The sequence below is a fragment of the Ictidomys tridecemlineatus genome, chromosome 12 (assembly GCF_052094955.1).
Source record: "Ictidomys tridecemlineatus isolate mIctTri1 chromosome 12, mIctTri1.hap1, whole genome shotgun sequence".
NCBI classification, from domain to species: domain Eukaryota; kingdom Metazoa; phylum Chordata; class Mammalia; order Rodentia; family Sciuridae; genus Ictidomys; species Ictidomys tridecemlineatus.
The window spans coordinates 19,350,030-19,372,447 of NC_135488.1; the positions used below are offsets into that span (position 1 = coordinate 19,350,030).

The 22,418-nt window shown below is 46.2% G+C and overlaps 2 long non-coding RNA genes across 2 annotated transcripts; both read right to left on the minus strand.

Annotated features, from left to right (window-relative positions):
• Positions 1-2,181: 2,181 nt before the first annotated feature.
• On the minus strand, positions 2,182-22,279 carry LOC144369093 (uncharacterized). Its single transcript, XR_013428547.1, has 2 exons — positions 22,181-22,279; positions 2,182-4,419 (listed from the first exon to the last, which is right to left on the minus strand). It is a non-coding gene; the product is annotated as an uncharacterized LOC144369093 (long non-coding RNA).
• LOC144369094 (uncharacterized) lies at positions 13,086-16,262 on the minus strand. Its single transcript, XR_013428548.1, has 2 exons — positions 14,907-16,262; positions 13,086-14,864 (listed from the first exon to the last, which is right to left on the minus strand). It is a non-coding gene; the product is annotated as an uncharacterized LOC144369094 (long non-coding RNA).
• Positions 22,280-22,418: the final 139 nt, after the last annotated feature.

Genomic DNA, 22,418 nt, shown 5'->3' on the forward strand with positions numbered 1-22,418 from the left:
AATTTTTACATACCTGAATCCAATCAGGATTTTTCAAATTGAGTAACGAATAGAGACACACATTAGATAAAAATACCTAACACTTATTAAATGCCTATAAAACTTTTACATGCATTAACTTATTTTGTTTACACAACAACCTATAAGATAACCTATTATCCCCATTTTGCAGAAAAAAGAATTGAAATTAATGCACAATATATTAATGCAAGTAGGGAAACATCAATGAATCCCTTTAATTTGCATAATGTACATTAATTTGTACATTTAATGTGTATTAACAGTTATGATTTAAGAAACAAAAAAGAAATTGACTCAGAAAATTTATCATGTAATAATTCTTATTTGTAGTGATACTTTGTTACCTGATGATAATACCATATATTAGTAAACTGTCTTATTATCTTAAATGCCCAGACATTCTTGTCTTTGGTTCTAATAATTCATTGCACATGATTAATAGGCCAACACAGCTTTCATTAAAATTTCAAATCTCAGGGACTTAAGAAGCTTAAACTATTTAAATTTCAATAGAAAGTCAGTGCTTCAGTTAAGAACAACTAATTTTAATATCTAAATATAAACAAAATAAAATAAATAAGTCTAGAGTCTTAAAAGAATAACTTTTTTTTTTTGCTTTGGCAATAAATGAAATGTTTTGCTGACTAACCTTAGGGATTCATTTCCTCAAATGAAAAAAAAAAAATGGGCATGACCAAAATGAGAAAGAATGGTGTGATCATGAAAACCCTTATGCACATCAGGGAAACAATGATTCCTATTTGATCTCAATAGCACAAGCAATGATTAAAATTTTTGAATCCAATTTTCATGTTGCCCAGTAAATTGCTTGGGAATTTGTCCCTATACTTTCTCCCTAAAAATAAATTGGGAATGTGTCCCTATACTTTCTCCCTAAAAATTATTCCTTTTTGTCCTGCTCATCAAAAGCAGAGGATTAACACTTAGCATTATCTATTGTTTACCATAAGTAATTTTCCACACACATCATCTCACTTAAGAAATTTAGGCATCCCAGGGTTTCTGGTTATGTTTTGGGTTTTCTTCCAGTACTGGAGGCATCATGCGAAATTCCTCAGGTTTTGTGATAACCTCTAAAGTTATTTCTACTCTGGCAATACAAGTAGTATTGTGGAAACTTAGACACACATAGAAAAGGTGCTATGATAGGTCATTACATAAATGCCATCAAAATGGTAATGAAAATATGTACAATATTCTGTAATATGTTTTTAAGGTGTAGGTATATCCTGATTCTGGGATAGTGTTTTTGAAAATTGTGATGGTAATTAAACTACTTACCAGCAACTCTCACAGAAGCGAAGATTTCTGGTTTTGGTGTGGCCCTTGCTGCTCTCCATACTAGCACCTGGGCTGCAAAGAAAGCTCTTGGTAAAACTGGCTGTTGGTCTCCATTCACCACAAACGGACCTGTTATTCTGAAAGTTGCCTGTCGCATATCTGTGGCCTCATGAATGAGTCAAAATCCTCTGATCTCTCACAATTCATTTTCCTGTGATGGACATTTATAGAGGTCTGGGGCTGACCTGTTGGGAATATGCAACGAGCCTTTCCTCTGCAGCTGCTCTGGGACTCCTCAATGTGCAAACACAACTCAAGGGCAATGGCTTGAGTTCAACTGCAACAATGGAGAGCAGTTAATTCGCTGTTGGATTCATTAATGTCTTGGCAATCACCTGTTCCCAGCATGCAGCGAGAAGATCAGCGTCCTCTCTCTTCTAGGATGTGGGTGAGCGAAGTTCAGAGTGAGATTTCTGCTAAGAAGTTGTGGGTGGCTGAAACCTCAAGACTGCCTTCCTTTCCCACTAGGGAGAGAAGGACTCAGGGGGGGTGTACACTTATTGGGATGGATTTCGCACGGCATATTAAGTTTTTCCTTCATGTTACATACTTTGCCAGATGGACAGATATCAGAAGCCACAATATTAAAAGCATCCCCACTATCTTCAGCTGATCCACTCCTGCTAAGGGCTGATCCCTTACCAAACCCTTTATGACTTCGTGCCCCTTAATTTTATGATCCTGCTGATGCTCATGACCTGGTGAAGAAATTGTTTGCTATGGAGTTTAAAAGTAGGAGAAAAAAAAAAGAGTCATCGAACAGCTCTTTCGGGCACAGATGAAGAAAAGACAACATGCTTGAAAGTCTTGTAGTATTTTACTGCACAAAAATAATAATAAAAGTATTAGATAAAGAGGTAAGTCTCTAAAACTTAAAATTTCCCATAATACAATGGGGTTTTCCTCATGCTTAGGAGAGACACATTAACAGTACTCCTAAAAGATCTTAGAATGATTAGCCATTAGGGAAAGGCAAAGCTAAAGCACATTTGATGAAGCACTTCACATATTCCAGGGTCGTCACAATAAAAGGAATGACAATGATGTGTTGTTAAGGGAGTGAGGAAATCAGAAGCTTTATTCACCACTCTTAATAATATGGTAAGCTGGTTCCACTAGTCTGAAAATGATCTGGAACTTCTTCAGAAAGTTAAATATGGAGTTAATGATCCACCTCTTCCACTCCTACTTACAAACTCAAGATAAATAAAAAAGTTGTCCACCAATGATTTGTACATGAATGTTGATATAATTTTCATATTATATATAATGTTCATATTATATATACTAAACTTATTCATATTAGTCAAAAAGTGAAAATGACAAGGCAGGTCTGTAATCTAGCTACTCAAGAAGCTGAGGCAGGAGGATCACAAATTAAGGGACAACCTGGGCAAATTTGCAAGACACTGTCTAAAAACAAAATTTTTAAAAGTGTTGGGCTCTGGCTTACTGGTAGAACATTGTTTAGTGTGCAGGAGGCTCCGGGTTCAATCTGCAGTACGACACCACACAGACACAAAGTAAAAATTACTATCCAGTGGAAAATGAACAAAGAAATGCGGCATTTTTATAAGATAAAAATCAGTCACAATAAGGAGGAATAAACTAAAATACTAATACAAGCTACAATATAACTGAAAATTGCAAACATCCTAAGTGAAAGGAGTCAGATCCAAAAGGCGTATATAGTATTACTTCATTAAAAATATCCACAGAAACTCGAGTGTATACATGGGTCTTTCCACATGTGAAGGAGAAACACAGAAATGGTGTTTATTTAAAACTTAGAATCAAGATCCATTAGGAAAATGCAAGTCAAGTCACATTGCACATAGCACTTCACATTCACTAGTGTTGGCTAGAACTGCAATATTGGGGGAAAGGAGATTGACTGCTTTGGGTATAAGCTTTTTTTGGAGAGAAAAGTAATAAAAATATTCTGAAATACCTGTGGATTAGAGAACCCAGGTGAGGTCACCATACTTAGCACAGTGTGCTTCCCCTGGTTGGGGCACCACAGTGGTCATGAGACACTGTGTATGGAGAGAGCGCTCTTGTAATTTGCTGCTGAAGAGTTCACATATTTCTACAACTAAGACATTTCCTAGAATGAAACCATCATCTAGTTCTAATCTCACTATACAGTCTGTCTCCTAGGCAGCTTCCTCAATTCACTCTGGACCTCGTTGCTTCTCAGGCTGTGAATGATTGGCTTCAACATAGGTGTCACCACACAGAAGAGCACAGAGACCAGGGTGTCCGTGTCCAGCCTTCTCTGGGCCTGTCATAGTGGAAGTTGGCTGTTCTATAGAAGACCACCACGACAGTGAGGAGGGACGCACAGGTGAAGAAGGCCTTCCTCCTGCCCTGGGCAGAGGGAATCCCCAGGATGGCCGCCATGATGAGTGCGTAGGAGCCTGCAGTGAAAAGGCAGGGGCTCAGGCCCATAGTGGCACTGACAACATGGAGCGCTGACTCGTTGACAGAGGTGTCTGAGCAGGAGAGCTTCAGGAGCAATGGGGTGTCACAGAGAAAGTGGCTGATCTGGTGGGGCCCACACAGAGTGAGTGTGATGGCGAGCACCATGTGTGTGACCAAATTCACCAGCCCACATAGCCAGGACCCAGTCACCAGGCTAACACAGACCTGGCTAACACAGTCATACTGGCCACACAGCCAGTAAGAAGCCTTCTGGGCCAGCACGTGTCACCAAGAAGAAGATCTGGGAAAGGCAGCCCTCATAAGAAATGGCCTTCTTCTCCCAGAAGAAGTTCATCAGCAGTACTGGGAGGGTGGTGGATTTGTAGCAGATGTCCAAGAAGCTTAAATTGCTGAGGAAAAAGTACATTGGAGTGTGGAGAGCAGGACTGACCGTGGTGGTCACTATTATGAGCATGTTCCCCAGGAGAGTGGTCAGGTAAATGACCAGAAAGAGCAGGAAGAACCATCCCTGTAGGTTGGAGTGGTTGGAAAATCCCAAGAAGATGAATTCAGTGACAAATGATTGATTGCTCATTTCCAATGCTGTCATAGCTACAAAACAGAGAAAAAGAGACCAGGATGAGAATGGACTGAGAGCACCCCAAACAGGCTTGTTAATCTGCAGCAACATGGCAAATAATATCGAATGAAAAGCAGCCTGGAGACTGATCATCTGTGGGACTGGTCTCAGGGAATCAGACCCATGGAGCTGCACACATTTGCAGGGGTGATGGTGGGTGGGAGTAACCAGAGAATTGCTAGAATCCAACAGAAAGCTATTCGACCTCATCATGGTGTGAAGTCATTTCTCACTGTCTCAGTAATCTCTGTCTCCTTTTGTCCTTTTATGTAAACATAGGATTTTTGAGAAGTTCATTTTCATTGCAAATGTTAAGAAAAAAATTTACAAAGCAGAGTCATCATCTGCAGAAGCAGTAGGTGTTGCCTTCAGTGTTTTCCTATGTAGAGTTTTTCTCATTTTACATCAATCTTGATCTCTGTGTTCGGAAAGGCAGAAGTTAACTATTCCTGTACAATGCTGAAATTATCAGGGCCAGAGCAAAATAGAGGAAAGAAGTTGATGAAGAGGGGTTGGACTGGCTATCTTAAGTATACAGGGAAGATCAGTGGAGTAGAAGGAGAATGAGAGGGCGTAAAGGTTTGTGAAGGGAGGGAATGTGAAAGGTCTTTACGCAGATCATGTTATGTGCACATGGAAGTCTACCACAGGGGACTGCACCTGTATGCATATGTAGAAAGCACCAGTCAGAAATTAACAGATAAATGACCTAAAGAAAGATCAGTAGAGAAAGGAGAATGGGGGCTGGAAGGGGAGAGAGATGGGGGGTGGTGACTGAATGGAGTAAATCAGATTCCATGCACGTAGGATCTTTTCCAAATCAACCCAACTTCTATGTATAACTATTATGCTCTAATAAAAAATTTAAGAAGATGACATGATCCTATCAGCAAAGAGTGAGATTTGAATACTTCTTGACCTATTTGTATACCTTAAATTTCTTTTTTTTTTTGTCCAATGGCTCTGGCAATTTCAATGATGAAGTTGAATAGAAGTGGTGAAAGAGAGTGCACCCTGTCTGCTTCCAGTTTTTAGAGTGAATGCATTAAACCTTTCTCCACTTAGAATGATGCTGCCTTGGGTTTAGCATATATAGCTTTTACAATGCTTTTACAAAGTTCCTTCTGTCCCTAGTGTTTCTACTGTTTTGACAGGTAGGGGTGCTATATTTTGTTAAATGCTTTTTCTGCATCTATTGAGATGATCAATAAACTTACATCTCTCTTAAATAAACTTAATCTCTCCCCTTTGGCTAAACATTCAGATCATCTCCAGTCCTATAAATATTTTAATGAACATTTTCCTACATAAACATATGTGACAATTTTGAATTATCTCTTCAGAATAAAATTTAAATCTGACATAAAAGAATTTGTTGTGCAGTTTCTATTTAAAACTAGCTCATGGGAGACATTATATTAAGTGAAATAAGCCAGACACATAAAGAGAAATAGCAGTTTTTCACTTCTTTTTGGAAGCTAAAAAGTTTATCTCAGAGAAGTAGGGAGTAGAGCGGTGGTTATTGGAGCCTGGGAGAGAATCACAAAAATTATTGTGAGTCTGATTTCTCAAAGACGCATGTGAAGGACTGCCTGAAACATGCCCTCTGAGTGTGGTCTTTAAAAAAAAAATAAGAGTGGACTTCTAACAGGGTCCTCAGAAAATCTCTCTTCTCTCCTCAGTGGGCTGCAGGAGGTCCATGGGTCTGGCTGCCTAAGAGGTAGCTGTGGTGTGCAAATGGGCAGGACCAGGACGGCTGGAGAATCTCAATAATCACTAGTAGACCGCATTATATGTGAGGGCAGGCTGGAAAGAGGCCATCCAGAAGGAAATGGCTTGAGCTCTGAAAATGACAGAATCTGTGGATTTAGGAAACGGTTGTAGGTCCAATCCACTCATAACACCTACTCCCTGGGTCAGTCCACGGTTGCCACAGTTACCACAGGCCTGACCAGAACAACCCGGAGGGGGAGATGCACTCTGGCCTCCTGGCTTGGAGGTTTGGTCTGGGGCCAGCTGACACATTGCTGCCGGCCTGAGATGAGGTGGGACGCCGAGGTGGAAGGGAACAAGGGGGGAAGCATCCCTAGCTCATGGCAGCCAGAAGGTTGGGGTGGGGGAGGGGTCAGGAGGAGACAGTTCGCAGGGGACAAGATGTAGTTCCCCAGGGCATGTCCCCAGCCACACTCCACCTGCCCACACTCCTCTCAGTAGAGTGGGCCTTTCAGATAATTAACCCACAAAATGGATGGATCCACAGATTAGGTCACAAGTCTCACAGTCTAATCATTTCACCTCATAACACTGCAACTGTGGCTGACCCTGAGCTTTTGGTGGGGGAATACCTTATTTCTAAGCCATAATAGTCTCTACAGTCCATGTGCTTCAGTTAGAATTCCTTCATGTCGTCTGGGAGAGTAATCGGGTGCCAAAACAAGATTAAAAGGAAATATCTGGTAAGTGAAGATGTGACATTTGGAGCTTGGGGAAAAGCTCTGAAGAGGAGCCCTGGGTGGAGCACTTTAAAATCCTGGTGACGAGGAAACAAGAGGGCACCTGGTCTGTGGGGTAGCTGAGTGGCAGTGGGATCACTCATTAAAACATAAAAAAAAATGAGAAGGAGCATGTCTGGGTAGAGGAAAGGAGGAAAGAAGGATGGGCCTGGAGTCTGGGTACCATCGGGGTCTCCCCAAGGAGATTCCAGGAGGCAGCGGGACAGGTTCCCAGGAGATAGGCCTGGGAGTCATGGCTTAGAGTGACTGTGGAAGTCACAGGTGCTCATAAAGCCAAAAAAGAGCAGGGTGAGGAGAGAGGGCCTGATGGACTGTGCGGAAAAGAAGGTATCCAGAAAGAGGCTCACAAGCTATCAGCAATCATTCTGCACCACAGTGACAAAGCTCTGCTCTCTGTAGCAGGCCTTCTGCACCCCAGTCTAAAACCTCTGCTCTTTATAACAGTCCTTCTGCATCCCAGTCTACAACCTCTGCTCCCTGCAACAATTTTTCTCCATCCCAGTCTCCAAGTTCTGCTCTCGGGAACACTCTTTCTGCACCCCACTCTCGAACATCTGCTCTCTGCAACAGTCCTTCTGCACCTAAGTTTGAAAACTCTGCTCCCTGCAACAATCATTCTGCAACCAAGTCTCCAAACTCTGCTCTCTGTAACAGTCCTTCTGCTCCTCAGTCTCCAAACTCTGCTCTCTATAATATCCTTCTGCACACCAGTCTACAAACTGTGCTATCTATAATAGTCCTTCTTCACCTCAGTGTCCAACCTCTGCTCTCTGTAACAGGCCTTCAGCACCCCAGTCTCCAAACTCTGCTCTCTATAACAGGCCTTCTTCACCCCAGTCTCTAACCTCTTCTCTCTGAAACGATCATTCTGCACCTCAGTCTCAAACATCTGCTCTCTGCAACAGTCCTTCTGCACTTCAGTCTCCAAACTCTGCTCTCTGTAACATCCTTCTGCACCCCAGTCTCCAAACTCTGCTCTCTGTAAGTCCTTCTGCACCCCAGTATCCAACCTCTGCTCTCTGTAAAAAACCTTCTGCACCTCAGTCTCAAAACTCTTCTCTCTGCAACGGTTCTTCTGCACCCCAGTCTCCAAACTCTGCTCTCTGTAACGGTCCTTCCGCACCCCATTCTCCAAACTCTGCTTTGTGTATCAGTCGTTCTGCAACCCAGAATCTAACCTCTGCTCTCTGTAACAGTCCTTCTGCACCCCAGTCTCAAATCTATGCTCTCTGTAACATTTCTTCTGCACCCCAGTATACAACCTCTGCACTCTGTAAGATCCTTCTGCACGCCCGTCTCCAACCTCTGCTCTCTGTAATGATCCTTCTGCACCTCAATCTTCAACCTCTGCTCTCTGTAACAGTACTTCTGCATCCCAGTCTCCAACATCTGCTCTCTGCATTGATCCTTCTTCTCCCCAGGCTCCAACCTCTGCTCTCTGCCATGGTCCTTCTGAACCCCAGTCTCCAAACTCTGCTCTCTGTACCGCAGTCTTCAATCTCTTCTCTCTGTAACGGTCCTTCTGCACCCCAATTGCCAAACTCTTTTTTCTATAATAGTGCTTCTGCACCTCAGACTCCAACTTATGCTCTGTGTAACAGTCCATCGGCACCTCAGTCTGAAACCTCTGCTCTCTGCAACGATCCTTCTGCACCCCAGTCTCCAACATCTGCTCTCTGTAAAACGCCTTCTGCACTCCAGTTTCCAAACTCTGCTCTCTGTAACAGGCCTTCTGCACTCCAGTCTCCAACCTCTTCTCTCTGCAACGATCTTTCTGCACCTCAGTTTTCAACCTCTACTCTCTGCAACAGTTATTCTGCACCCCAGTCTCTAACCTCTGCTCTCTGTAAGATTCTTCTGCACCCCAGTCGCCACCCTCTGCTCTCTGTAACAATCCTTCTGCACTGCAGTCTCTAAACTCTGCTCTACGTAATATTCTTCTGCAACCCAGTCTCCAAACTCTGTTCTCTGCAACAGTCCTTCTGCACCACAGTCTCCAAAGTCTGCTTTCTGTATCAGTTCTTCTGTACCCCAGTCTCTAACCTCTGCTCTCTGTAACAGTCCTTCTGCACCTCAGTCTACAACCTCTGCTCTCTGTAACAGTCCTTCTGCAACCTAGTCTCCAACCTCTACTCTCTGCAACATTTCTTCTGCACCCCAGTCTCCAACCTGTGCTCTCTGTAACTGTCCTTCTGCACCCCAGTCTCCAACATCTGCTCTCTGTAAGTATCGTTATCCACCATAGTCTCCAACCTCTGCTCTCCTCAACGATCATTCCGCACCTCAGTCTCCAACCTCTGCTCTCTGCAACGATCATTCTGAACCCCAGTCTTCAGCCACTGGTCTCTGTAATAGTACTTATGCAGCTCAGTCTTCAACCTATGCTCTCTGTAAGATACTTCTGCACACCAGTCTACAACATCTGCTCTCTGCAATGATCCTTTAGAACCCCAGTCTCCAACCCTGCTCCCTGTAATAGTCCTTCTCTACAGCAGTCTCAAAACTCTGCTCTCTGTAACGGTCCTTCTACACCCCAGTCTCCAACCTCTACTTTCTGTATTAGTCTTTCTGCACCCCTGTCTCCAAAGTCTGCTCTCTGTAACAGTTCTTCTGCACCTCAGACTCCAAACTCTGCACTGTGCAACAGTCCTCTGCACCCCAGTCTCCAGCCTCTGCTCTCGGTAACAGTTCTCCTGCACCCCAATCTCCAAACTCTGCTCTCTGTAACACTCCTTCTGCACTCCAGTCTCTACCCAGTAATCTCTGTAACAATTCCTCTGGACATCAGTCTCCAACCTCTGCTCTCTACAACGTTCCTTCTGCTCCTCAGTCTCCAAATTCTACTATCAATAAAAGTCCTTCTGCACCTCAGTCTCCAAACTTTGCTCTCTGTAAGATCCTTCTGCAACCAATTCTCCAAACTCTGCTCTCTGTAATAGTCCTTCTGCACCCAAATCTCCAAACTATGCTCTCTGTAACAGGCCTTCTGTACCCCAGTCTTATAACTCTGCTCTCTTTAATAGGCCTTCTGCACCCAAGTCTCAAACCTCTGCTCTCTGCAATGATCCTTCTGCAACCCAGGATCCAACATCTGCTCTCTGCAACAGTACTTCTGCACCTCAGTCTGAAAACACTGCTCTCTGCAACAATCCTTCAGCAACTCAGTCTTAAACCTCTGCTCCTGTAACACTTCTTCTGCACCTCTGTCTCCAAAATGCTCTCTGTATTACCCTTCTGCAACCCAGTCTCGAAACTGTGCTATCTGTAACAGTCCTTCTGCACCCCCATCTCTAACCTCTGCTCTCTGCAACAGTCCTTCTGCACCGCAGTCTCCAACCTCTACTCTCTGTAAGATCCTTCTGCACCACAGTCTCCAACCTCTTCTCTCTGTGTCGGTCCTTCTGCACCCAGGTCTCCAAACTCTGCTCTCTGCAATATTTCTTCTGCACCCCAGTCTCCAACCTGTGCTCTCTGTAACAGTCCTTCTGCACCCCAGATTCCAACATCTGCTCTCTGGAATGATCCTTCTTCTACCCTGTCTCTAAACTTTGCTCTCTGTAAAAGTTCTTTTGTTTCACAGTCTAGACCCTCTTCTCTTTGTAAGGGTCCATCTGCTCCCCAATTGCCAACCTCTGCTTTCTGTAACAGTCCTTCTGAAACCCAGTCTCCAAACTCTTCTCTCTGAAACGATCTTTCTTCACCTCAGTATCCTAACTCTGCTCTCTGTAAAAGTCTTCTGCACCTCAGTCTACATTCTTTGCTCTCTGTAATGCTATTTCTGCACCCCAGTATTCAATCTCTGCTCTCTGTAACAATCCGTCTGCACCTCTGTGTCCAACGTCTGCTCTCACTAACAGTCTTTCTGCACCGCAGTCTCCAAACTCTGCTCTCTGTAACAGTCCTTCTGTACTGCAGTCTTCAACCTCTACTCTCTATAACGGCCTTTCTGCACCCTAATTGCCAACTTCTGCTTTCTGAAACAGTTCTTCTGCACCTCAGACTCAAACCTCTGCTCTCTGTAACAGACCTTCAAAGCCTCAGTCTGAAATCTCTGCTGTCAGCAACAATCCTTCTAAACCCCAGTCTCCAAACTCTACAATCTGTAACAATCCTTATGCACCCCAGTCTCCAACATCTGCTCTTCATAACAGGTCTTCTGCAACTCAGTCTCCAAAGTCTGCTCTCTGTAACAGGCCTTCTGCACCCCAGTCTCCAACCTCATCTCCCTGCAACAGTTCTACTGCACCCTAGTCTCCAAACTCTGCTCTCTGTAAGATCCTTCTGCACCCCGTTTTCCAAACTTTTCTCCCTGTAACAGTCATTCTGCACCTCAGTCTCCAACCTCATCCCTCTGCAACGGCCCTTCTTCACCCCAGTATCCAACCTCTGTTCTCTGCAGCAGTCCTTCTGCAACACAGCCTACAAACTCTGCTCTCTGTAACAGTCCTTCTGCACCCCAGTCTTCAAACTTTACTTTCCGTATCAGTTATTCTGCACCCCAGTCTAAAACCTCTGCTCTCTGTAACAGTCCTTCTGCACCTCAGTCTCCAACCTCTGCTCTCTGCAACAGTCCTTCTGCACCCCAGTCTTCAACTTCTGCTCTCTGCAAAAATTTTTCTATACACCAGTCTCCAACATCTGCTCTCTGCAACGATCCTTCCTCTACCCAGTCTCCAAACTCTGCTCTCTGTAAAAGTCCTTTTGTATCGCAGTCTCTAAACCTCTTCTCTTTGTAACGGTCCATCTGCTCCCAAATTGCAAACCTCTGCTTTCTGTAACAGTCCTTCTGCACCCCAGTCTCCAAACTCTTCTCTCTGAAATGATCCTTCTGCACCTCAGTCACCAACCTCTGCTCTCTGTAAAAGTCCTTCTGCACCTCAGTCTCCATCCTTTGCTCTCTGTAATGGTCCTTCTGCACCTCTGTCTCCAACGTCTGCTCTCTGTAACAGTCCTTATGTACCGCAGTCTCCAAACTCTTCTCTCTATAACGGTACTTCCCCAGCCCAATTGCCAACCTCTGCTTTCTGAAACAGTCCTTCTGCACCTGAGACTCCAACCTCTGTTCTCTGTAACAGTCCTTCTAAGACTCAGTCTGAAAAATCTGCTCTCTGCAACAATCCTTCTAAACCCCAGTCTCCAAACTGTGCTATCTGAAACAATCCTTCTGCACCCCAGTCTCAAACATCTCCTCTCTGTAACAGGCCTTCTGCACCCCAGTCTTTAACCTCTGCTCTCTGCAACGATTCTTCTGCACCTCAGTCTCCAACCTCTGCTCTCTTCACCGATCTTTCTATACCTCAGTCTCCAACCTCTGCTCTCTGTAAAAGTCCTTCTGCACCTCAGTCTCCATCCTTTGCTCTCTGTAATTGTCCTTCGGCACCTCAGTCTCCAATCTCTGCTCTCTGTAACAATCCTTCTGCACCTCTGTCTCCAACGTCTGCTCTCTGTAACAGTCCTACTGCACCCAGACTCCCACATCTGCTCTCTGCAATGCTTTTTCTGCACCCCAGTCTCCAACCTCTTCTTTCTATAACGCTCCTTCTGTACCCCAATTTCCAACCTCTCCTCTCGGTAACAGTCCTTCTAAGCCTCAGTCTGAAACTTCTGCTCTCAGCAACAATCCTTCTAAACAACAGTATCCAAACTGTGCTATCTGTAACAATTTTTCTGCACCCCAGTCTCCAACACCTGCTCTTTGTAACAGGTTTTCTGCAACAGAGTCTCCAAACTGTGCTCTCTGTATCAGGCCTTCTCCACCCCATTCTTTAACCTCTGCTCTCTGCAAAAGTCCTTCTGCACCCCAGTCTCCAACCTCATCTCTCTGCAACATTTCTTCTGCACCACAGTCTCCAACCTGTGCTCTCTGTAACTATTCTACTGAACCCCGGTCTCCAAACTCTGCTCCCTGTAGAGATCCTTATGCCCCTCAGTCTCCAACCTCTGCTCTCTGCAACGATCCCTTCTGCATCCCAGTCTCCAAACTCTGCTCTCTGCAACAGTCCTTCTGCACCCAAGTCTCCATGCTCTGCTCTCTGCTACAGTCCTTCTGCATCCCAGTCTCCCACCTCTGCTCTCTGCAACATCTCTTCTGCACCCCAGTCTTTAAACTGTGCTCTCTGTAACTATTTTACTGCACCCCGGTCTCCAAAGTCTGCTCTTGTAGCGATCCTTCTGCACCTCAGTCTCCAACCTCTGCTCTCTGCAACGATCCTTCTGCACCCCAGTCTCAAACATCTGTTTTCTGCAAAAGTCCTTCTGACCCCAGTGTCCAGCCTCTGCTCTCTGTAACATCCTTCTGCACCCCAGTTTCCAAACTCTGCTCTAGATGACATTCCTTCTGCACCTCAGTCTACACACTCTTCTCTTTGTAACAGTACTTCTGTACCGCAGTCTCCAATCTCTGCTCACTGCAACATTTCTTCTGCACCCCAGTCTACAAACTGTGCTCTCTGTAACTGTCTTTCTGACCCCAGTCTCCAACCTATGCTCTCTGTAACGATCCTTCTGCACCTCAGTCTCCAACCTCTGCTCTCTGCAACGATCCTTCTGCACCCCAGTCTCCAACATCTGTTTTCTGCAACAGTCCTTCTGACCCCAGTGTCAAGCCTCTGCTCTCTGTAACATCCTTCTGCACCCCAGTTTCCAAACTCTTCTCTAGGTGACATTCCTTCTGCACCTCAGTCTACACCCTCTTCTCTTTGTAACAGTACTTCTGTACCGCAGTCTCCAATCTCTGCTCACTGCAACACTTCTTCTTAACCCCAGTCTACAAACTGTGCTCTCTGTAACTGTCTTTCTGACCCCAGTCTCCAAACTCTGCTCTCTGTAACGATCCTTCTGCACCTCAGTCTCCAAACTCTGCTCTCTGCAACGATCATTCTGCACCTCAGTTTCCAACCTCTGCTCTCTGCAACGATCCATCTGCACCCCAGTTTCTAAACTCTGCTCTCTGTAACAGTCCTTACACACTTCAGTCTCCAACCTTTCCTCTCTGTACCAATTCTTCTGCACCTCAGTCTCCAACCTCTGCTCTCTTTAACAGTCCGTCTGCACCTCAGTCTCCAAACTCTGCTCTCTGTAACAGGCTTTCTGCACTCCAGTCTCCAAACTTTGCTCTCTGTAACAGTTCTTCTGCACCCCAGTCTCGAACCTCTGCTCTCTGTTACAATCCTTCTGCACCTCAGTCTCCAACGTCTGCTCTCTGAAACAGTCCTTCTGCACCCAAGTCTCCAACCTGTGCTCTCTGTAACTGTCCTTCTGCACCCCAATCTCCAAACTCTGCTCTCTGCAACGATCCTTCTGCACCCCAGTCTCCATCCTTTGCTCTCTGTAAGAATCCTTTTGCACCCCAGTCTCGAACATCTCCTCTCTGTAAAAGTCCTTCTGCACCTCAGTCTTCAAGTTCTGCAATCTCTAACAGTCCTTATGCACCCCAGTCTCAAACCTCTGCACTCAGAAATGATCTTTCTGCACCTCAGTCTCCAAACTCTGTTCTCTTTAATAGTCCTTCTGCACCCCAGTATCCAACATCTACTCTCTGCAAAAACCCTTCTTCTCCCCAGGATCCAAACTCTGCTCTCTGCAAGGGTCCTTATACATCCGATTTTCCAAAATCTGCTCTCTGTAACAGTCTTTCTTCACCTCAGTCTTCAAACTCTGCTCTCTGAAACAGTCCTTCTGCACCCCTGTTTCCAACCTCTGCTCTCAGTAACAGTTCTTCTGCACCTCAATCTCCAAACTCTTCTCTATGTAACACTCTTTCTGCACCCCAGTCTCCACCCTCTACTCTCTGTAAAAGTCCTTCTGCACCTCAGTCTCCAACCTCTGCTTTCTGTAAGATCCTTCTGCAACCAATTCTCCAAACGCTGCTCTCTGTAACAGTCTTCTGCAACCCAGTCCCCAAACTCTGCTCTCTGTAACAGGCCTTCTGCAACCCAGTCTCCAACCTCTGCTCTCTGTAACAGGCTTTCTTAACCCCAGTCTCCAACCTTTTCTCACTGCAACGATCCTTCTGCACCTCAGTCTCCAAACACTTCTCTCTGCAAGAGTCCTTCTGAACCGCAGTCTCCAACCTGTGCTCTCTGCAACAATCCTTCTGCACCCCAGTCTACAAACTCTGCTCTCTGTTTCAGTCGCTATGCACAACAAGATCCAACATCAGCTCTCTGAAACAGTCTTTCTGCACCTCAGTCTGAAAACTCGGCTCTCTGCAAAAATCCTTCTGCAACCTAGTTTCCAAACTCTGCTGTATGTAACAGTCCTTCTGAACCTCAGTCTACAAAATGCTCTCTGTAAGATCCTTCTGCAACCCAGTCTCGAAATTGTGCTATCTTTAACAGTTATTCTGAACCCCAGTCTCTAAACTCTGCTCTCTGTAACAGGTGTTCTGCACCCAGTCTCAAATGTCTGCTCTCTGCAACAGTCCTTCTGCACCCCAGTCTCCAACCTCTAGTCTCTGTAACAATCCTTCTGCAACTCAGTCTCCAACTTCTGCTCTCTGCAACGGTTCTTCTGAACCTCAGTCTCCAAACTCTGTTCTCTGCAACAGTCCTTCTGCACCCCAGTCTCCAACCTCTTCTCTCTGCAACAGTCCTTCTGCACCCCAGTGTCCAACCTTTGCTCTCTGCTACAGTACTTCTGCACCCCAGTCTCCAACATCTGCTCTCTGTATCAGTCATTTTGCACCTCAGTCTCCAACCTCTGCTCTCTGCAGCAGTCCTTTTACACCCCAGTAACCAAAATCTGCTCTGTGTAACGATCCTTCTGCACCCTAGTTTCCAACCTCTGCTCTCTGAAACAAATCTTCTGCACCCCAGTCTTCAAACTCTGATCTCTGTATCAGTCCTTCTGCACCACAGTCTCCAAACTTTGCTCTCTGCCAAAGTCCTTATGCACCCAAGTCTTCAAACTCTGCTGTCTGCAACATTTCTTCTGCACCCCAGTCTCCTACCTGTGCTCTCTGTACCAGTCCTTCTGCAACCCAGTCTCCAGCATCTGCTCTCTGATGATCCTTCTTCTATCCAGTCTCCAAACTCTGCTCTCACTAAAAGTCCTTTTGTATCGCAGTCTCCAACCTCTTCTCTTTGTAACGGTCCATCTGATCCCCAATTGCAAACCTATGTTTTCTGTAACAGTTCTTCTGCACCCCAGTCTCCAAACTCTTCTCTCTACACCGATCTTTCTACACCTCAGTCTCCAACCTCTGCTCTCTGCAGCAGTCCTTTTACACCCCAGTAACCAAAATCTGCTCTGTATAACGATCCTTCTGCACCCTAGTTTCCAACCTCTGCTCTCTGAAACGAATCTTCTGCACCCCAGTCTTCAAACTCTGATCTCTGTATAAGTCCTTCTGCACCACAGTCTCCAAACTTTGCTCTCTGCCAAAGTCCTTATGCACCCAAGTCTTCAAACTCTGCTGTCTGCAACATTTCTTCTGCACCCCAGTCTCCTACCTGTGCTCTCTGTACCAGTTCTTCTGTACCCCAGTCTCCAGCATCTGCTCTCTGATGATCCTTCTTCTATCCAGTCTCCGAACTCTGCTCTCATTAAAAGTCCTTTTGTATCACAGTCTCCAACCTCTTCTCTTTGTAACGGTCCATCTGATCCCCAATTGCAAACCTATGTTTTCTGTAACAGTCCTTCTGCACCCCAGTCTCCAAACTCTTCTCTCTGCACCGATCTTTCTACACCTCAGTCTCCAACCTCTGCTCTCTGCAGCAGTCCTTTTACACCCCAGTAACCAAAATCTGCTCTGTGTAACGATCCTTCTGCACCCTAGTTTCCAACCTCTGCTCTCTGAAACGAATCTTCTGCACCCCAGTCTTCAAACTCTGATCTCTGTATCAGTCCTTCTGCACCACAGTCTCTAAACTTTGCTCTCTGCCAAAGTTATTATGCACCCAAGTCTTCAAAATCTGCTGTCTGCAACATTTCTTCTGCACCCCAGTCTCCTACCTGTGCTCTCTGTACCAGTTTTTCTGCACCTCAGTCTCCAGCATCTGCTCTCTGATGATCCTTCTTCTATCCAGTCTCCAAACTCTGCTCTCATTAAAAGTCCTTTTGTATCACAGTCTCCAACCTCTTCTCTTTGTAACGGTCCATCTGATCCCCATTTGCAAACCTCTGTTTTCTGTAACAGTCCTTCTGCACCCCAGTCTCCAAACTCTTCTCTCTTCACCGATCTTTCTATACCTCAGTCTCCAACCTCTGCTCTCTGTAAAAGTCCTTCTGCACCTCAGTCTCCATCCTTTGCTCTCTGTAATTGTCCTTCGGCACCTCAGTCTCCAATCTCTGCTCTCTGTAACAATCCTTCTGCACCTCTGTCTCCAACGTCTGCTCTCTGTAACAGTCCTACTGCACCCAGACTCCCACATCTGCTCTCTGCAATGCTTTTTCTGCACCCCAGTCTCCAACCTCTTCTTTCTATAACGCTTCTTCTGCACCCCAATTTCCAACCTCTCCTCTCGGTAACAGTCCTTCTAAGCCTCAGTCTGAAACTTCTGCTCTCAGCAACAATCCTTCTAAACAACAGTATCCAAACTGTGCTATCTGTAACAATTTTTCTGCACCCCAGTCTCCAACACCTGCTCTTTGTAACAGGTTTTCTGCAACAGAGTCTCCAAACTGTGCTCTCTGTATCAGGCCTTCTCCACCCCATTCTTTAACCTCTGCTCTCTGCAAAAGTCCTTCTGCACCCCAGTCTCCAACCTCATCTCTCTGCAACATTTCTTCTGCACCGCAGTCTCCAACCTGTGCTCTCTGTAACTATTCTACTGAACCCCGGTCTCCAAATTCTGCTTCCTGTAGAGATCCTTATGCCCCTCAGTCTCCAACCTCTGCTCTCTGCAACGATCCCTTCTGCATCCCAGTCTCCAAACTCTGCTCTCTGCAACATTCCTTCTGCAGCCCCGTCTCCATCCTCTGCTGTCTGCAACAGTCCTTCTGCACCCCTGTCTCTAACCTCTGATCTCTGCAACAGTCCCTCTTCACCCTAGTCTCCAAACTCTGCTCTCTATAACAATCCTTCTGCACCTCTGTCTCCAAACTATGTTCTCTGCAACGGTCCTTCTGCACCTCAGTCTCCAACCTCTACTCTCTGTAACAGTCCTTCTGCACTTAACTCTGCAACCTCTGTTCTCTGTAGGATGCTTCTAAAACCCAGTCTAAAAACTCTGCTCTCTGTATCTATCCTTCTGCACCTCAGACTCCAACCTCTGCTCACGGTAACAGTTCATCTGCACCTCAGTCTGACAACTCTGCTCTCTGCACGATCCTTCTGCACCCCAGTCTTTAGGCACTGCTCTCTGTAACAGTCCACCTGCACCTCAGTCTCCAACCTCTGCTCTCTGTAAGATCCTTCAGGAACTCAGTCTCCAAACTCTGCTCTCTATAACAGTCCTTCTGCACCCCAGTCTCAAACCTCTCCTCTCTGTAACAGGCCTTCTGCACGAGAGTCTCAAAAATCTGTTCTCTGTAGCAGGCCTTCTGCACCCCAGTCTCAAAACTCTGCTCTCTGCAACGATCCTTCTGCACCCCAGTCTCCAATTTCTGCTCTCTGCAATGATCCTACTGCACCCCAGTCTCCAACCTCTGATCTCTTCAACAGTCCTTTTGCAACTCTGTCTCCAACTTCTGCTCCCTGTAAGATCCTTCTGAACCCCTGTCTCTAAGCTCTGCTTATTGCAACGATCCTTCTGCACCCCAGTGTCCAACCTCTGCTCTATGTAACAAAATTTTGCACCTCAGTCTCCAACCTCTGCTCTAAGAGTCCTTCTGCAACTCAGTCTCCAACATCTGCTCCCTGCAACATTTTTTTCTGCAGCCCAGTCTCCATCCTCTGCTCTCTGCAATATTCCTTCTGCACCCCAGTCTCCAAACTCTGCTCTCTGTAACAATCCTTCTGCACCTCAGTCTCCAAACTCTGTTCTCTGCAATAGTCCTTCTGCACCTCAGTCTCCAACCTCTACTCTCTGTAACAGTCCTTCTGCACTTCACTCTCCAAACTCTGCTCTCTGTAGGATCCGTCTAATACCCAGTCTCAAACCTCTGCTCTCTGTATCTATTATTCTGCACCTCAGTCTCCAACTTCTGCTCTCTGTTATAGCTTTTCTATACCGCAGTCTCCAAACTCTGGTCTCTGCTACCATCCTTCTGCATGCCAATTTCCAACCACTTCTTTCTGTAACAGTCCTTCTGCACCTCAGTTTCCAAACTCTAATCTCTGTAACAGTCCTTCTACACCTCAGTCTCAAACCCCTGCTCTTTGTAACAGTCCTTCTGCAACTCAGTCTGACACCTCTGCTCTCTGCACGATCATTCTGCACCCCAGTCTCCAAACACTGTTCTCTATAACAGTCCTTCTGAACACCAGTCTCAAAACTCTGCTCTCTGTATCTATCTTTCTGCACCTCAGTCTCCAACCTGTGCTCTTTGTAACATTCCTTCTACACCCCAGTCTCCAACCTCTGCTCTCTGTAACAGTTTTTCTATACCGCAGTCTCCAAACTCTTGTCTTTGTAACGGTCCTTCTGCACCCCAACTTCCAACCTCTGCTTTCTGTAACAGTCCTTCTGCAACTCAGTCTGCAAACTCTGCTCTTTCTAACAGTACTTCTACACCTCAGTCTCCAACCTCTGCTCTCTGAAACAGTCCTTCTGCACCTCAGTCTGACACCTCTCCTCTCTGCATGGTCCTTCTGCACCTCAGTCTCCAACCACTGGTCTCTGTAACAGTCCACCTGCACTTCAGTCTCCAAACTCTTCTCTCCGTAAGATCCTTCAGCAACCCAGTCTCCAAACTCTGCTCTCTATAACAGTCGTTCTGCACCCCAGTCTCCAACCTCTCCTCTCTGTAACAGGCCTTCTGGACACCAGGCTCCCAACTCTGCTCTCTGTAGCAGGCCTTCTGTAACCCTGTCTTCATAATGTGCTCTCTGCAACGATCCTTCTGCACCCCAGTCTCCAACCTCTAATCTCTGCAACAGTCCATCTGCACCTCAGTCTCCAAATTTTGCTCTCTGTAAGATGCTTCTGCACCCCTCTATCCAACCTCTACTCTCTATAACAATCCTTCTGCACCCAGTCTCCAACCTCTGCTCTCTGTAACAGGACTTCCGCACCTCAGTCTCAGACCTCTGCTCTCTGCAACAGTCCTTTTCCACCCTAGTCTAAAACCTCTGCTCTCTACAACAGTCCTTCTGCACACTAGTTACCAACATCTGCTCTCTGCACCAGTCTTTCTGCACTTCAGTCTCTCAACTCTGCTCTCTGTAAGATCCTTCTGCAACTCAGGCTTTAAATTCTGCACTTTGTACCTGTCCTTCTGCACAACAGTCTCCAACTTCTGCTCTCTGTAACAGGACTTCTGCAACCCAGTCTCCTACCTATGCTCTCTGTAACAGGCTTTCTGCACCCCAGTCTTCAACCTCTTCTCTCTTAAACGATTCTTCTCCAACCCCATCTCCAACACCTGCTGTCTGCAACAGTCGTTTTGAACCCCAGTCTCCAAACTCTGCTCTCTGTAAGATCCATCTGAACCCCAGTCTCCAACCTATGCTCTCTGTAACAGTCCTTCTACACCCAAGTCTCAAAACTCTGCTCTCTGTAACAGTCCTTCTGTACCTCAGTCTCCAACCTCTGCTCTCTGTAACAGTCCTTCTGCACCCCAGTCTCTAAAATCTGCTCTCTGCAACATTCCTTCTGCACCACAGTCTTCAATATCTGCTCTCTGCCACACTCCTTCTGCACCCAAGTCTCCAAACTCCGCTCTCTGCAAGGATCCTTCTGGACTCCAGTCTCCAACCTCTGATATCTGCAACAGTCCTTCTGTACCTCAGTCTCCAAATTCTGCTCTCTGTAAGATCTTTTTGCAACCCTGCATCCAGCCTTTGCTCTCTGTAACAGTCCTTCTGCACCCCAGTCTCCAACCTCTGCTCTCCGCAAGAGTCATTCTGCACCCCAGTCTCAAAACTCAGCTCTCTGCAACAGTCCTTCTGCACCCTAGTTACCAACATCTGCTCTCTACTACAGTACTTCTGTACCCCAGTCTTCTACCACTGCTCTCTGTAACAGTCCTCCGTTACTGCAGTATCAAACCTCTGCTCTCTCTAACGGTCTTTCTGCACCCCAGACTCCAATCGCTGCTTTCTGTATCAGTCCTTCCATACCTCAGTTTCCAAGCTCTGCTCTCTGTAAGAGTCCTTCTGCAACTCAGTCTCCAACCTCTGCTCTCTGCAACAGTCCTTCTGCACCTCAGTCTCCAAACTCTGTACTCTGCAACATTACTTCTGCACCTCAGTCTCCAACATATACTCTCTGTATCAGTCTTTCTGCACCTGATTCTTCAACCTCCGCTCTCTGTAGAATCCTTCTCCAACCCAGTCTCTAACCTTTGCTTTCTGTAACCATACTTCTGCACCCCAGTCTCCAAACTCTGTTCTTTCCAAGGATCCTTCTACACCTCTCAAACCTCTGCTCTCTGCAAAGATTCTTCTGAACCACAGTCTCCAACCTCTGCTCTCTGCAACAGTCCTTCTGCACACCAGTCTCCAACATCTGCTCTCTGCAACACTCCTTAAGCAACTCAGTCTAAAAACTCTGCTCTCTGCAACGATCCTTCTGCACCTCAGTCTACTACCTCTGCTCTCTGTAATACACTTCTGACAACCAGTCTCCAAACTCTGCTCTCTATAAAAGTCCTTATGCAGAATAGTTTCCAAGTTCTGCTCTCTGTAACAGGAATTTTGCAACCCAGTCTCGAACCTCTGCTCTCTGTAACAGGTCTTCAGAACCCCAGTCTCCAACCTCTTCTCTCTGCAATGATTTTTCTCCACGCCAGTATCTAATCTCTGCTCTCTGTAACAGTCCTTCTGCACCTCAGTCTCCAAACTCTGCTCTCTGTAACAGTCCATCTGCACCTCAGTCTCTAAAATCTGCTCTCTGAAACGATCCTTCTGGACCCCAATCTCCAACTTCTGCTCTCTGCAACAGTCCTTCTGCACCACAGTCTCCAGACTCTGCTCTCTGTAAGATCCTTCTGAACTCCAGTTTCCAAACTCTGCTCTCTGTAACATTCCTTCTCCATCCCAGTCTCCAACTTTGGTACTCTGCAACAGTCCTGCTGCTCCCCAGTCTCCGAGATCTGCTCTGTGTAACAGTCCTTCTGTACCGCAGTCTCCAAACTCTGCTCTCCGTAATGGTCCTTCTACACCAGAATTTCCAACCTCTGCTTTTTGTAACAGTAGTGGGCGGCTCCGGGTGGGGACACGGAGCCCCAGGGGGTGAGGCGCGCAGACTCGGTTCTTTATGGCGGGCCTCCAGTCGGTCTCGAGAGAGCACCGGCTCATATCTCGCGATAAGTGGGCGCAGGCGGAGCGGAGGGAGATCCAAGCAGCGGCGGCAAGCGCGAGCAGGCGACTGAGGTGAGCGGTGGAGGGCTAGGCGCGGGGTCGCGGGCTCAGG